The sequence below is a fragment of the Neophocaena asiaeorientalis genome, unplaced genomic scaffold (assembly GCF_003031525.2).
Source record: "Neophocaena asiaeorientalis asiaeorientalis breed wild unplaced genomic scaffold, Neophocaena_asiaeorientalis_V1.1 scaffold258, whole genome shotgun sequence".
Classification (NCBI taxonomy): Eukaryota; Metazoa; Chordata; class Mammalia; order Artiodactyla; family Phocoenidae; genus Neophocaena; species Neophocaena asiaeorientalis.
Window position 1 is genome coordinate 4,447,491 of NW_020172591.1, and position 17,151 is coordinate 4,464,641.

General features: G+C 34.0%; 1 protein-coding gene across 3 annotated transcripts in view; it reads left to right on the forward strand.

Moving 5' to 3' along the window:
* Positions 1-17,151, forward strand: part of CREB1 (cAMP responsive element binding protein 1) — a 55,922-nt gene that overhangs the window by 448 nt on the left and 38,323 nt on the right. The window lies entirely within an intron of this gene.

Sequence of the window (17,151 nt, forward strand, 5' to 3'; positions counted from 1 at the left end):
GGGTGGAGGAGGAAGAAGGCGACAGCTGAGGGCAGAGGAGGTGAAGGTGCCTGCCTTCCCGGTAGCCTCCTTGTCTGCATGCCCGCTTCGCGAGGGGAAGCGCTGCTCCGGCTGACCTACTCTCCTCTCCACTCTCTCTTTGTGCAATAAAGTTCGAAACCCAAGGTTTCCTTTCGTACTGTATTTTATTCACGCCCTTTTCCCCTGCTCCCACCCCATTGGAAAGATGTTTTCTGTGTTTTTCTGCTTACATGAAGGAATGAGAACTCAAGCTTTTTAAAATAATTTTTGACTCTTATCCTCACCCTCTTTTTTTTAAATCAGTAGTCATGGAAATGCATTCTTTCGGGGAGGAAGGGGGTGCTAAGAAAAACATATTGGTAGTAACTTTTTAAAAACTGTTGGGATCTTGTAAAAGGGAAGCTGATGTTTGAAAACAGTTTCGGTTTTAACCCTTTTCAATAAGGGAATAATCACTTGAGAGATTCTGAAACACTTCGTTGAAACAAATATTAGCCGATGTACTTTTGTTTTACATCACCTTTTTTGCGGGGGGGGGGCAGGCAGCCGTGGTGTTGGGTCTTCTGGATCTCCCCATGTACCCCCTGCCATGTTTCGCACATCTTTCTGTCTAAATGTAAACAAGAGATTGGTTAATACTAATTCTAAAAATAGGCATTTAAAAGTATCCATTATTAGTCTAGCATGCGGTAGGTAACCCCAGCCCCAGAGCGACAATAATTTAAGCCGCAAGGTTTATTTTTTCTTTCCCTGTTGGGGAGGAGGGACAGCAGAAAAGTCATTGACACATCAAAGATTAAAAGACAATTTTTAAAGGACCTGGGATATGACCTATTTAAGTTTGTCTTGCCTTCTTCAGAAGTTAGAATTTCATGCTAGCCTTAGCTTGCAACAGTTTTGCCTTCTAAAGGTTTAGTCAGTATAAAAGATACTTTTGGTTGCCAGCTATTGAAATCTTTTACACTCATTTCCTGATTTAAAAAATAAAGCCAAAATGGTTATTTTAAGTGATGCAAAAGATGAACAGGTTATTTGTTTTTAAAATACTTACCTGTCTCAGGGTGTGATAGAATTGTGATTGATACAGGGTTTCTTGTTAGGAATAAATATTGTTAGTAGAAGCACTGTCTTCTGATTTTCTGTTTGCAAGTCACTTTTCCAAAACCTACTTTGCTGTATTGCAAGTCTTTAAAAAACCACCTTAGCAATTTGTCATTACCAAGAAACAATTAAGAAGATGTAATAAAGAGTTTTTCCATAAGAATTGGGAAGATGATTTTATTTCCAAACACTGAGGAAATTATGGTCTTGATGATACTATAGATTACTGGTTTTCCTTAAGGATTTTCTGCAAACCAGCGTAAGTTGAGTAGAATTTTTTTGCCTTACAGACTATATGACAATGACTCTTCCTTTGTTGAATTAGAAAAGAAAAGCTTTCTGATAAGTTTTTTCTTCAGTCTTATCCAAAATATTTTTTTAAAATTTTATTTATAAATTCATAATCTAATTCTTTTAGTAATCTCAGGTGAAACTTCTTGAACTTTTATATTCATTGATATTTGAATATTCATTTAGAGCTTGTTACTAAATTATACTCTGCTCCCTCCCAGGGATCAGCAGAAATTACAGTTAAATCTGCTTGAACCTTTTTTTTAATGGACATGTATTCAGAAAGCCAATGAGTTTTTGACACAAATTGAAGAATATTAAAAGGACACTTTTTATGGAATTTAAGACTTTAGTGTTACACTTTTCGAATGATTTTTTTTTCCCACATAAGAGCCTAAGGAAACTTAGAAACCTGATTCGTAAAATGGCACCTTCCTTTTTCTGCTTTCTGAAATTCATTTTCATGATTCGATCTGATTAATAGACTTTTTGTTTCTTCATAGAGAAGTAGCTTTATTTTGTTTTTCATTCTAAGACATTGGGTTTTGTTTTGGGGGGTATAATATGGTTGCAGTAAAACCAAGTATATATTTCCCACTTCACCTCATTTTAAAAATCTTTTTCCTTTTTTTACACAGTAGAAAAAAATTATGCTTACAATGTATCACTGAAATTTATAATTTCAGTATCTTATCAGGAATGGTTATGTAGACTTGTTTATAGCCAGCCTGTGACATAATCTTGTAAGCATATCTTTCTTCATGTTACAGTGTCACCTCCAGTGATGGCTTCTTTATTGAATAGTTAGAGCTCAAATCTGAATTTAAGGATATAGGGAATGGAAAAAATGAAAAGATTGGTTTTTTTCTTACTCATGTATGAACTCATCTCTACATTATCACTTGAGACACAATTTGTGGTACTTCAAATATTTAGCATTTACTGTGACAGAGAATGTAGTTAATGGAAAGAGCACGGGGTTTGGGAATCACATGCCAGTTTGAATCCTCCTTTTGCCACTACTATCATGTGCCTACCCTCAAGGAATTTTGTGACCTACAAGAAGTTTCTTGATCTTTCTCAGCCTTAGTTTCCTTATCTGATAAAGCTACTTTATAGCATTGTGAGATAATTATAAAGTACTTCCTTAAGGATTCAATTAATGACAGCTATTTATTTTTAAGGTTTATTTTAACTTCCTAGCTTGGAACCTTGGGCAAGTTTCTTCTCCATACCTCAATTTCCTTGGTCATAAGTGTACAATATCTAGCTCATACAAATGTGGGAATTAAATAAGTTAATGCATATTAAACGTGAGGCATGTCACAAGTGTTCAACAAGTGTTTCCTATTATGTTTTAAATTATTCATCATAATTGTTACTGTGTTTTAATACACTGGGCCAGAAGCTGCAGCGAATCCAAAGATGAATTACATTGTCATATCTCTATCCTCAAGGAACTTTTGGGGACATGATGACTAATAATGCAGAGTATATGTCATCAGAAAGCAGTCAAAGGAAAGAGAGATCACACCTGAAGATGGAAGGAAGGATTATATTTTGTATTTCCAGTTTTATTTTTTTAATAAATAATTCATTCAGATAGTCCGTAATTCAAAACACATAAGATGTAATACAGCAGGGAGTCATGTGTTTTGCCCTCCAGTCACCCAAGTGTCACCAATTTCTTGTTTGTCCTTTCAGAGGTGTTCTGTCCATACACAAGCAAATATGTATGTACTCTCCTCCCCGCACATCCCTTTTGTACAAATGATAGTATACTATGTACACTCATGTATCTTGCTATTTTCACTTAACATGGTTTAGCAGTTGGTTTGTGTCAGGACATAAAGAGCTTCATTCTTTTAATTATGAGCTGATTTTATTTTCAGCTCTTTTGTGACCTTTTAAAGTAAGGAATGCTGTCAGTATGCCTTTATTTCTTTTTTTTTTTCAATTTCTTTAAATGAAAGATTTCGTTTGAATGAGAGATGCCAATTTGGAAATTATTTGAACTGCCTTAATTACCTTTTTAGTTTCAGGGTTTTTTTTTTAAGTTTTATTAAAATGATCGCGATGTACATGAAGAGGAAAGCAAGCTGTAGAAGATTTAAGTCTCAAAGTGAATTTAATCTGAATTTAACTCTTTTGTTGTGGTTCTTATAGCCCTGAACAAACTACTTCCTTCTGTTATTTCAACCAAAAATAGTCTATAGTTTTCTCTCTGAATGAGAAAGAACATCTCATGTAGTCCAGACCTTTGATTAAACAGACTATTCTCATGGACTATTACTACCCAGTAATCCTGATTAGTGTGCTAGCTTTCTCCCTGAGTTAATTTTTTATATACTCATTAACTTATTTTTTGATGATTTTCTAATGTTTCTTAGTGTCATTATCAGTGAGTTTTATATTTGATATCTAAATAAATGGTGAGTTTCTTCTATATGATTGTCTACTGAGACTTTACTGCTGAGATAATTTTTTTTTTCTTTTTTTTTTTACTGTGAAAGTCCTTGGTCAACCAGTTGACCCAAGTAATACTCATTTCAACTAGAAAACAAAACAAGTTTCAGTACCTCTCTTTTTTGGACCTTCTAAGCAGCATTTAACTATAGTTCATTTTAAATATACATGCTGTTAGTGTATTTATCTTTAAAATACACATGCTGTAAGTTTTTTAAGTTGATTAAGCTTAGAAAATGATAACTAATACTCTAGCAGCAGGGACACAAAAAAGTCCCTTATCTTTCAAAAAAATCATTAAATGAAGCTGTTACGGTGTATCTCATTCTTTGTATGCTTACGTTGACAGTTACATATGTTAAAGCTTTTAATGAAAGAATATTGTCTTACTATTATTTTGAGGATTTACTAGTATTTTTATATAAAATACTAATACATGCTATTTTTGCCCACTCAGTGACTAAAATGTTTACAAAGCACTTATCTTTCTAGATTTGGTTGGGGGCGGAGGGGGGGAGTGGATAATTGAAATCTGTAAAGGCAGAAAAGTTTTCTTCTGGAACATATCTGGAGGCTACCAGGGAATTAAATGATTTCTCACAGTGTCATTGTATCAGTGAATTGCCTTTTGGGATAGAGGTAAAGATCATGAACTAGAACAATGGCTACTTGTTTTCCTCTGCCAATTTAATACATATGCTAACTCAGTCATTATATGTGGTTAGTCTGGTTAAACTTTTTGGAGTTGTAAGAAGAAAGTATGGTTTTAAATTTATTTTGTACTATCAATCTGTAAATGTAGGTTTTTGAGACATATTTGAAACACAGATAAGAGTAGCCATTTGTTTCTCTTCTCACCCAGCATGCCCCTCTTTCCTTAGTATATACAAAGTCTTGTCTTGTGTCCTGTTATTTTACTTTGTTTTGCATTCTTCTCTTAGCTCTGCCAGTCCTGGCCCTGGAAAGATATGTTTTGTTATTTTACCTAGTTTTGTTCACCTGTCTCCTAGGTTACCAGTAAGAAGGGGGGGAGGGGAAGATTTATCATTCATACTTTGGTGTTAATTCCAGCAGATAAGTAGAAGACAGTATTTTACATATCCAGTGATGAAAAATTTACCTTTATGTATTTAATCAATTCTTGAGGCTAGTTACATGAATCTCAACTTAACAATAGTACCCCTTGTTAAACTTTTAAATGCCTGAGTTGCTTTTTCTCAGGGTTGAGGTAAAGTAATAAAAGTTTACCATAAATGAGATGGACTGTCTGAACAAATTCTTCCTGGCTGGATTAATCTAGACTCTGAATAGTCTATCAACAGTCAAGGTTTGGAGAGTAAGAGGTCTGAGGGATTGATGGTAAGTTTTTTCCTAAAGGAGAGAAGTAATGACTGACATTTGGTTGGAGAAGAGAGAATTAAGTGAGAAGTTAAAATAACTAATGACCTTGATGTCAGAGTAGAGGGTATGTCTGAGAATTTATTTATACCAATGGTAATAGAAAATGTCTTTCCCAAAGATTAGTGAATCTTCTTGGAAACTAAGATTTCTTTCTTCAATTTTTTTTTTTTTTTTGTGGTACGCGGGCCTCTCACTGTTGTGGCCTCTCCCGTTGTGGAGCCCAGGCTCTGGACGCGCAGGCTCAGCGGCTATGGCTCACGGGCCCAGCTGCTCCGCGGCATGTGGGATCTTCACGGACTGGGGCACGAACCCGTGTCCCCTGCATCGGAAGGCGGACTCTTAACCACTGCGCCACCGGTGAAGCCCTCTTTCTTCAATTTTAACTCTTTTCCTAATGAGCTGGTTATCTGCATGTGAGTTTCTGGTTATAATTATATGACAGCATAGATGTAACTAAAAGTGTTTGTTATCTAAACAAAGCTGAATAACAATTTTTAGAGTTATCCCTATTTGTGTAAGCGATTAGCAGGAGGAGACTCAGAAATCTCTTGTTTTTCATCACTGAAGTGAAAATTATTGCTTGTTCTGAATTCTGTACTCTTAAAGGGGTATCATTTCCTTAAAAGTGTCAGTAGCAGCTTTATTGTTTGCTGTTACGGTTTTACTTCCTGCCATTTATCAGTCTAGTCATTTATTCAGTGAATGTTTATTGACCATTAGCTTTTTTGTAGTTGGTGGAATAATCACAAGAAAATTTATTCATTTAGGTACTTTTATAGATATTAAATGAAGTTCTAGTTGCTATAAACAGTAAAGCTTGAGTATGTGGCTTTACTGCCCTCATGGAACTCACAGTATAGTGGAGGTGACAAAAGTATAAGAAAGAATGATTTATATGTGGCAGAGTATCAGTTTTCCCTATCTTGAAGGACCGTTGAGTTTAGAAGAGAAGGCGTTCAGTGAGGAAATGTTTTGTGAGAAAGATAGTATTCAAATTGCATATGGAAGAACTTGGAAGGTAGAAGTAAAGGGGATTATATTGTAAGCAGTGGCATGGACAACAAAAATGAAGACATGGAAGTAGAGTGAACTTGATATGTTCACAAGTTGATGAGGTGAAGAAAGTGTCACATTAACTATAAATCCACACTACGAGAAACCCTGAGTGTGAGGCAGGAAGCTTTAAGTTATTCATGTAAGAGGAGGAATGACATAAACAGGAATGGTGTGATATTTTGGGCTAAAATATAGATATCCTGATTCTTAATCCTTTCTCCTTCATGATAGATTATATTGCAGTTTAAAAATTGGACATCATTGATTCATTTGTAGCAGCACTGTTGAACTACAATTGACGTACCATACAGTCTACCTATTTCCAGTGTACAGTTCTATAGTTATTTAGCATGTTCACAAGGTTGTGCACCTATCACCACAGTCAGTTTTAGGACATTTTTGTTAATCAAAAAAGAAACTCCACATCCCTGAACCATCATGCCTCAATCTCTCCGTACCCCAAGCCCTAGGCAACTACTAATGCACTTTCTGTCTCTAGATTTGCCTATTCTGAACATTGCATATCAAAGGACTCTATTGTGATGAGCTTCTTTTACTTAGCATAATAATTCAGGGTTCATCCGTGTTGAATCTGTCAGGACTTCATTCCTTTTTATTGCTAAATAATACTCCATTTTATGGATATGCAGTATTTTATTCATGAATTCATGTATATTTGGACTTTGGGGCTGTTGTGAATAATGCTGCCATGAGCATTCATTTACTGCACATGTTTTCATTTCTCTTAGGTTTATACCTAGGAGTGGAATTGCCGGATTATATAGTGACTACTTTTAACTATTTGAGGAACTGCCAGACTGTTTGCCAGACCCATGGTGGTATCTTTTTACATTCTCACCAGCAATATATAAGGGTTCTGATTTCTCTCTATCCTCACCAACACTTGTTTTTATTTTTCATTGTAGCCATTTAGTGGGTGTGAAGTAGTATCTCATTGTGATTTAGATTTGCATTTGCCTGATGACTAATGCTGTCTGGCATCTTATTGTGTACTTACTGGCCATTTATATATCTTGGAAGAAATGTCTGTTCAGATCCTTTGCTCATTTTTAAATTGGGTTTTTTGTCTTATTGAGTTGTAATAGTTCTTTATTATTCTAGATACAAACTTCTTAGCAGATATATATGATTTATAAAAATTTCTTTCATTCTGTGGATTGTCTTCACTTTCTTGGCACGAAAGTTTTTAATTTTGACAATTTCCAGTTCTGTTTTTTTCTTTCGTTGCTTGTGCTTTTTGGTGTCATATCTTGGACATCATAAATTCTTATTTAATTATAACAGACATTTTCTAAATATCTCTGAAAGCCCAGGCAAACAGGACACCACTATTTAACTAAAAACTAAAATCTAGTTTTAGTTTTTAGTTAGAAAAATAACTAAATCTACTAATGCGTATTTGGAGTTACCCCCCACCTGCTCTGGTCTTCTCTTTTATCCTGTGTCCAGATCCCTTAGTTGAGTGACCAAAAGAAGCAAAGATAAAAATCAAGAAATAACAACTTTGAGTGAAACGTTTTAATTCAATATACTATATTTTACAAATTATTTGTTATGAGAGAATTTATTATGTTTGTGTGGGTGTAGTATATTACTCATAAATTCTGCTATTTGAGAGGGAATTCACACTTAGCAAGCTTTTACCCTGAAGGCAGTAGTAACTCCTTCATTTTTTGCAGATGACTAAACTGAGCTCTGGAGAATTTAAATTTACATACTGGTAGACCCTTTTCCCTGGGCAAGAAATAACAGTGAAGCATAGTCTTCATCACTCTGAATATTAACAGCATTATCTCTTTGTGGAGAAAGTTTCCAAGGTTCTAGCTTTATTGATGATTACTAGAAATTTTTGTTCCTCAACAATAGTTAAGTTTTGGTTTATAAAAGTTCACTTGAAGGAAGTAGCCACGGTCTTGAAAAAATATATTGATTTCATTATCTTATTAATTAGGTCAGCATCAACAGAAAGATTACCATAAATAGCCAGCTCTTGCTTTCCTTTTTTCCATAATTCATTGTTTTCCTATCATTTCAAAGTAGAAGTTTATGGTTTGAAGTCATTGTTAACTAAATACTTGTTTGGAGGGACTTTATAGGTAAACTGATGGTAGTTTATACTTGCCTAGCTCTTTTATATGTATATAATACATTTTTCATCTCTTACTATTAGTTTGTGAGCTCTTTGAGAGAAAGGTTCTTGCCTGCTTTAAACTATAGTCCTCATAGTTTTTGGCAGAACACTTATTATGTAATGTGCACAGAAAACTTACTTACAATGAATGAGTCCCTCTTGGAGGGTCACAGATTTAAAAGGCAAGATTAAAACCAATCCCCCTTTAGATTTGCACAGGTTAAAGGAAGCAGACATAAATACTTATTAGACAATTAAAACACTGAAATTACAGATTTGTTTTTTAAAAGCCAAGGAAATTAGGTTCGTTTTTCATAGCTTAGAAAGTTTTCTCCTTTGAGTTTTAGTTAATTCTGATGCTTTACTTCCCACCTCTGAAACATGAAAAATAGCATGAGATTGTATTAATCAGTGATTACCAGAAATCACTGCCTGATTGGTAAAGAAGTACATTTACCTGGAATGTTGGACTTGATTCAGCATTGATTCTTTCAGGATTAGAGATTAAGATACCTAAACCTGAAGTGAGTCTTTATCAAAACTGTACGTAAAGTCTTTGCTCATCTGCATGTCATTTTTCAACTTTGTAGATTAACCATGGCTAATTTTTAAGATATAGTTCAATATACCCTTGGTGCTTTGAGTGCTTGGGATTTTTCTGGTAAGCAAGACATAATTAAAATGATTAGCATGTTGCTTAACAGTTCATGCAGTTCTGCTGGTCAAATATTTCTTCACTTTTTATAATATTTGAGGCTAGGTGGTATAGCCCTGAACAGTCTTGTGAAGTTCTTACAAATCTCTTAACATCTTTAATTCTCCATCTGTGAAGTCACAGCTAAAACCAGAATTCCTGTCTTATGACTCCCACCATATAACATGTGCTGTCTCACTTCAGGAAAACTGATTTTCACTCTTTGATGTCTAATTTGTAAATAATTCACCAAGAATAGCATTTTAAAATTTAGCTCAAAACAGAACTGTTAAAATGATAAACGTTAACTTTATAAACTTATTTTTGAAAACACTTGGACATTCATTTTCCATTTCAATGTAAGTTATTTTCACATAGTCCCTGGGGTTTTATTGAGTAAATGGAATAGTAGGCTATAAATTTTAACTTCGAGGCATAACTTTTGTAGGTCCTTACAGTATTAACCTTGAGCTAGTTTATGAAGCAGAACTTAAAATTTGAAGACAGTTTCACTCTTTAGACAACACGGAAATTGCTCTTCTAAAAGTAACTGTATGTAGGAGGTGCATAATGCCTTTTTCCTTAAAAAAAAAATCAGCTTCAAAAATCTATTTAGTAGAACTTCATATATAGAAATTTATATAGGGTCACTTCTTTGAAAGGCTCAAGGTGTGAAAATGGTATCAGATGTGTGTTTGCAAAGAAAGGAGAATAGGAAGGGTTGGGATAAAATGTTATTATCTAAAATAATGCATAGTCATAGTTGCTGCTTTGCTAAGCAACACTGTTTGTCTCTTGGTGACCAGATACGTGAAGGCTCGTTTCAGAGCCATGAGTAGTCTTACCTGAAGGAAAACAAGGCAAATACATTTTGCCAGTACTTGAAAAAATAATAGTAACTTTGATTTGAGAAATCACTAAAGCTTTCTTACTGAAAGATACTATAGAATTAGTCGCACTAGGATATGAGGATGGCTGTATCATAAATCATGCAATACATTTCTATAAATCCTAATTCACTTCTGTTAAGTACTTCCTTTGAGGACAGTATCTTTCTTATAGAGCATGCTACACATTTTTAAATAACTTTACTTATTAAAAATAGCATTTAAATGCTCTGGTAATCACAAAACTGCAATAAATCATAACATACAAATCTTGAACTTAATTAAAGCAGTTTCTCTGAGTTCAGTCCAATAAACAAATCAGGGAAATAGTCTTATTAAATAACATTGAAAAGATTCCCCATTGTTGTATGCCTTCTTTTTAGGTAGTGGTAGTTGAGTACTGGCGTTTACTATTAATACAAAGAATTTATTAAAACATACAAATTTTCAAGCTTTTATTTTTGTCTCATAAATGATTAAATCTCACCAAATTCAGATCACACAGAATTATTCATATACAACTTATCTTGCCTTCCTCTAATATCTAGACTGTAGGCTAAAGTATGGATTTGTATTCTAGTTAAGGGAGAAAGACCTTAGTAGGAGCATAGAGGAAACTTTCTGAAAATTATGTCAGAATTTACTTAGTTTGATAAAGATACCAGTTTATTTTAGTTTATCACATTGGCTGTTCTCTTTCCCTAAAAATGTATGTATATAACCTTATTTTGCTAGGGTGTGATCAGTCTAACAAGGTTCTTACAGTTGAAGTTGATATGTGTGTTGAGAGGGGAGTGTGAATGTGTACATATATACGTACCTACACACATGTATATGTACACATGCAGCATTTGAATGTGCTATTTTCCTAGCTGGTTTCAGTGAAAGTATGGTATATTTAATAGCAAAAGACTATTATTAGCATCAGAAACCTGGACCATTAAATTTCCAGTATTGATTGCATACATCTCAGTTCTGCTAGATAGGACATACGAGATAAAGATAAATGAAGTATTTCAAGGTTAACAACCAAAAAACATACAGGGGAAAAAAAAGTAGAGGAAAAGAGGCAGTGCAACATAGTCATTGAGTCCTGGAAAGCTAGAATCCTTTGTGTAGCAGCTGAACATTTTGCCACTCTCTTTAGTAAAGTAATCATAACACTTATAGAATATTAATCAAGACATGTTGAAGGTGCGAGAATGTGCTAGCAAGGCTTTCAAGCAGTTGTAAAATACTAAAAACAGGTAGAAAATAACTGTAGAAAGTATTGTACATCACCCCTAGATGTTTTTAGGTATACTTCTGCAAAATGTTTTTAGTAGTATATCTGCATATGACAACATACTAGTCATTTAGTTTTAAAATCATGTGCCCAAATGTGACTTTTGCTGTGATCACCCTGGAGACGTTAGACTTCTGCTTATGTGATTTCCTTAAATCCCTGGACTTCCAGATTGACGAGAGAGTTCAGGAGGAGTCGCCCACTTGTTAGGTGCAGGGGAAGTTTTTCTTCTCACTTATAATTAAGGTCATTTGCATTTTAAAAACCACAGCATATGTTCTATTAATTATGAATATATTATTTCTTCTTCACAGTGCATTTCTCTGAATACTTACCTCTCATCCTAGACCGGATTAAATTTGTCATAGATTTAAGGGATTAAAAAGTAAACTAAGTTGTAAGGGAGATGGATTTATTTTTCATAAACTTGAACTAGAATGTTTAGGACCATAAGGACTTGGGCACTTCTTAAAGGTCAAAATATTTTAGGAAAAAGAACAAAGTGAAGATTTACAGCATTCTCTCCTTTTGCTTAATGGTTGTTAGCAAAAGTGATGATATGGGCTTGCTTTCTTTTTTGATGACCTTTTAGTTGACTTGACTTGGTAGAGGCAGAAAATACAGAATTAGTGCTGCCAGCAATTTATCCCTGATTTGGTATAGTTCTATACAGGTGCTGGGTAAGTGAATTTAAATGCTACCTTACCAATGAGGGCTTTACTGGTCTCCTTTTATAATACTGAAAATCCCTCCAATATCCTTCCCAGCTTTATTTTTTACCCAACACATCTTAACCTTCTGATTTGTTACACATTTTACTGGTTTACTTTCTCTCTGCTATTTCCACACATTAGAATATAAATTCCACAATGACAAAGTTCTTTAAAAATTTATTTCTTCATCCCCAGTAACTTGAACAGTTCCTGACATATAAATGCTCAGATATGATACTGTAATACAAGTATAATGTATATAATATAAATTGTTAAAATTGAAGATAGTGTTGGTTTTGGAAAAGTGAGTTATTCACTTGTGGTGAATTACCTCAGGATATATTGCTATGCAAAGTAGAAGTAAAATACATTGCAACATAAAAATTCTAAACCCAATGACTTACTTTAAGAGACATCATTCTCATATTCTCATTTTGCCCTAGTAGTTGCTGATTGGCTTGGAATGACCATTTTTTTCTTTATCTTTTATCCTTGCTTCTATGCAAGGCCAGGCACCAGGCACTGACTCACACATTTCTCTAAAGGCCTACTATAATTTAAGCCTTTGCTTATACCATTTTTCTTATCAGAAAATAAATCCCCAAATTTGTCAATACTGTATTTGTCTCTAGTGTTTCTTTGGCGTTCCAGCACTCTTGACTATTGCAGCATACTCTCCTCTTAAATATCATGGAAGCAGTCATTTGACACTTTATTGGGATGTTTATCTAAACTATATTTTAAACTTTTAAATATCTACTGTCTTTATGAAGGTACAAAAGTGATACAGTCTTAGATAAATTTCTTGAAGCTTTCTAGGATGGAAATAAAAAGCTGCTTTATCCTCTTTGAAAATTAAGAAAAGGGACTATTAAACTGTTTGATAAATTTTATATATTGTAATATATGTGAATGGTAATATTTTTATATTTGCCCAAGATTGAGAGGCTAGGTGACCTATTCTTAGTCTGTTTTCTTTACTATGAACTGTGTACTAAAAGGAAATAATATATAATTTTATTAAGTGGTCTGCATAATTATGTGTGTGTGTGCATACATCTTGTGTTGTCAGTTCCTAAGATCAGAGCACTTAAAAATTGAGAGAGATCCTTTAATTCATCTCTCTTGTTTTCAGATGAGGAAACGAACACAAAAAGCTTAATTTCTCCAACGACCACTTGGTGACAGATCCAGCTTTCCACCAAATGTTAGGGTCTTTCCCAACTACTTAGAACAGCATTCTTTGTTTTGCTCAAGATTGGGTGCATAATACTGCAGGATCACTCCCTTTTTATTTTTCATGTTAGGAGTTAGAACTCTGAAGACCATTGTAGCAAAATGGCATGTATCTTTTGTTTTGGCTGCGTTGGGTCTTCGTTGCTGCGCGGGCTTTCTCTAGTTTCAGCGAGCAGGGGCTCCTCTTCGTTGCGTTGCAGAGCATGGGCTCTAGGTGCACAGGCTTCAGTAGTTGTGACACATGGGCTCAGTAGTTATGGCTCGCGCGCTCTAGAGCGCAGGCTCAGTAGTTGTGACGCATGGGCTTAGCTCCTCCACAGCATGTGGGATCTTCCCGGACCAGGGCTCAAACCCATGTCACCTGCATTGGCAGGCGGATTCTTAACCACTGTACCACCAGGGAAGTCCCAAAATGGCATGTATCTTTGTGAATTTATTTTTTAAAATTTGTTTTTTTTAGGAGTGACACTTTTGAAATTTTCTTCAAGTTCATAGTTTTCAAAGAATTATGTAAATTTTTAGGGATAAATTCATAAAAACACCTAAATCTTAAATATCAATCCCAAATAAATTTTGGAATTCACAATTATTGGAAGAACTCTTAAGAATTCTTCACAAAACTGTCAAGACTAGATCTTTCATGATTTCTAAGATTCATTGTTTCTAATATTCCAGGTCCAATATTTGTGCAACATTCCCTCTGAGTTCATATGTACCTGATCTTCTTTTAATTTTACAGTAGTATTCAGTCTTTGTTTTTGCACTCTCAGAAAGCATTCATTTGTGTAATGAATTAGGAATCTCTTTTCTTGAGTAATTTTGGAAACCTACATATTGGGTTTAGTAACTGATCCTGTGTCTGAAGTACTGCTCTGCTGGCTAAGACTGCTCCTGGGTTAATAGAAAAATTGAAGACTGTACACATTATACCATAGCATCTCTTCTCTCACCACCTGAAGATACAAACAAAAAAAGAGTAAAAGCTTTCAAAGTCATAATTAAGGTGCTCGTGTTAAATGCTAGTTTAGTTGGAGACTGCTATTTCAGTACCCTCAAGGTGAAAACCAAAAGAATAGTTTCTGTTTTAGTTGAGTCCTTTGAATTTCTTATCTAAAACAAATTGTTTTTCTGTAAGTAATTCTCACCTGTACTTTGAGGAAGGCCTGAATTATCTGATGAGAGACAGTAATTCTACTGTTGCCCAAGTGGTTGATATCTACTCAAACTAATTAAGAAGGCCGTCCCCCACCTTGAAAAAGGATTGGTAGTCTGCCTGAATGAAATGATAATAAAACACTGGCAGTTTATTCACATGGGGGATGCTAACCATTGGAAATACCACACTTTGTTTTTAGAAGAAAGTAAAAAAATAAGTAAAAAGAATATTATCTAGTTGGGGAGGGAAGAAGGATGCAAATCACATTCCTATTTTGAATGTGTCCTTGTAGCTGTAATTACTTATGTTAGCTAATGGTTTTATTCTTTTATTATTATAGAGTCATAAATATTTTATTTTTTGAAACAAAAAGTTGTAATGATACCCTATACCTTAAATGTCAAAAAAAAACCAATTAAGTAGCCCTGACATACTGAAAAGTAAACAAAAACAAAAGAAATATGATCTGTGCTTTGGATTACTTTAATCAAATGGTGGAGTGAAACTATATGGATGACAGCGTAGGTTAAAAAAAAATGTGGCTTCGACTAAAGTCTTTCAAAAATGGTTGCATATTCTCTCTACAAATGAAGTATTATGATGATAAATTTATATTTATCTTCTCATTCTCATTAAATTGATGACTTAGGGGAGAAGATAGAGAAGAGTTTGCGGGTTTCTGCTCTTATTTAGCTTGACTCAGTACTGTCCTCAAATGGATTCATTTACTTATTTTATTGTTACTAGGATTAGATTTTTTGCTTTCATGTGCCTTTTTCTTCCAGAGCAAAAGTATGGACAGTATTTAGTATACATAAACTATTTTGCTATTGATGTTGCTTTCTGTTATTTTTGATGTCTTTCTTAAATTTTTTAGTTTAAAAGAGCACAGGTTTTAAGTGTACAATTCAGTGAATTATCACAGAGGGTAATAAAGTTATTTGATAATTTTTTTTAAATAGTTATTTTTACTCTTTGGAAATGTAGGGTAAACAGTTTAGGTGAATCTTAAACAAAAATACTAATTTCATATAAAAAGTATCAGATTTAAAAAATTTTAGCAGATATCTCAAAATCATGACTGAAGTAAAGCTTTTGGTTCAGAGTTTCAAAATGTTATCCGTCATTTCTGGTATTAAAATTTCTTTAATCGTGCAAGTAATCCTGAATCCATGCTTATGGAAAGAAAGATAAATAAAAGTAAAGTACTAAAATATGTAAAAAGTAAAAGGTGAAAATCATCCTATACAGTTCTATCAAATCTTTCTCTCTTCAGAGCCACCACTTATTACGATTCAGTTATAACTTCCCATACCTCTTTTCATGCATACACCTTAACAACAATTTGTTTTACTTGTTTTTAACATAAATGGGCTTCTACTTTATAGTATATTCATAACTTGCCATTTCACTCAGTCTGTCTTGGAAAGCTTTATGTGTCTTTACATTATAGATAGACTTCATTATTTTTTATTGCTTTAATTTTTTAATGGTCCTCCTTAATGATGGATACTTGTTTCCAGTTTTCTGCTATTATAAAAAAAATTCCATCCTTGAAACATATATCTTTGTGAACTAGCCAATAAGAGTTTCTTACTGAATTAGTAGTTTCTCTGTATTCTAGATGTTATTGTGTTGATTTTATGTAGCAGATATTTTCTCCTTGTGTACTTGTCTTGGTGGCTTTTGTCATATTAATGTTTTAAATAATTATGTAGTCAAGTCTGTTGATCTTTTCCTTTGTCATCTGTTTGGTGGCTTCTGTATTTCTACATTATTTATATTCATTTCTACAGATATTTTCATTTTTAACTGTCACTTGTAAAAACACTTTCTTTTTATAGAATCCTGTGAATGATGGCAAAATGTTAGCATGTGATACATTCTGATGGCATGTAATAATCACATAAGGATCAGTGACTATTTTGATGTCGGAGTTATGAAATAAATGTAATAAATTCTGGAAAAGCATTGGAGTTCTTGTGTTGTTTATGGAATCACCATAGGTAGTCCTCACTATTAAATTTATTTTTGACAGGTAATATGCTAGGTACTGAATGGTAACAGTAGTACACAAATAAGAAGTAATCCCTTTTATTGTGACTCCTTTAGACACAGTTGCTTTCCCAGTTATATCTGCTATATATAATCAATTTCCCTAACCTCAAGGTAGCAGCTACTGCTGCTAGGAATTTCTCTTCACTTTTGCTGTCATCCAGTGCCAGATCTAAGAAATATAGTAAACTCTTAGCAAAGCAGGTTCCAAAAAGTAAGAAAGATCAGCCTTGATTAACTTATCCAGAATTTTGCAGTTAAAATTTTAAAAGGTGTTTTATTGTGTGTGTGTGTGTGTGCGCGCACATATGTGTAATGTTGCACACTATATATAGGGTAAGGAGTCAGAACACAAAGTAACCTTTTCAGTTGTTTGAGGTCTGACTCTGTGTCTATTAATCCCACCTTTCTACCTTGATACCCAATAACTTGGGCTGTTGAAACCTGGGCTATTTTGTCCTACCACCAATAACTTCCCAAGGAAGTAGCTTATAATTCTTCTGTTTCTTCCCTGTAATAGGAGGGAATACCCATATAGGCGGTACCTTGAAGCCAGTATCTCATAGACCCTGTCATCAACTCACTTCTACTCTCTACCCTCCCTCCTTACCTGATTGATACATTTTTGAAAAAATTA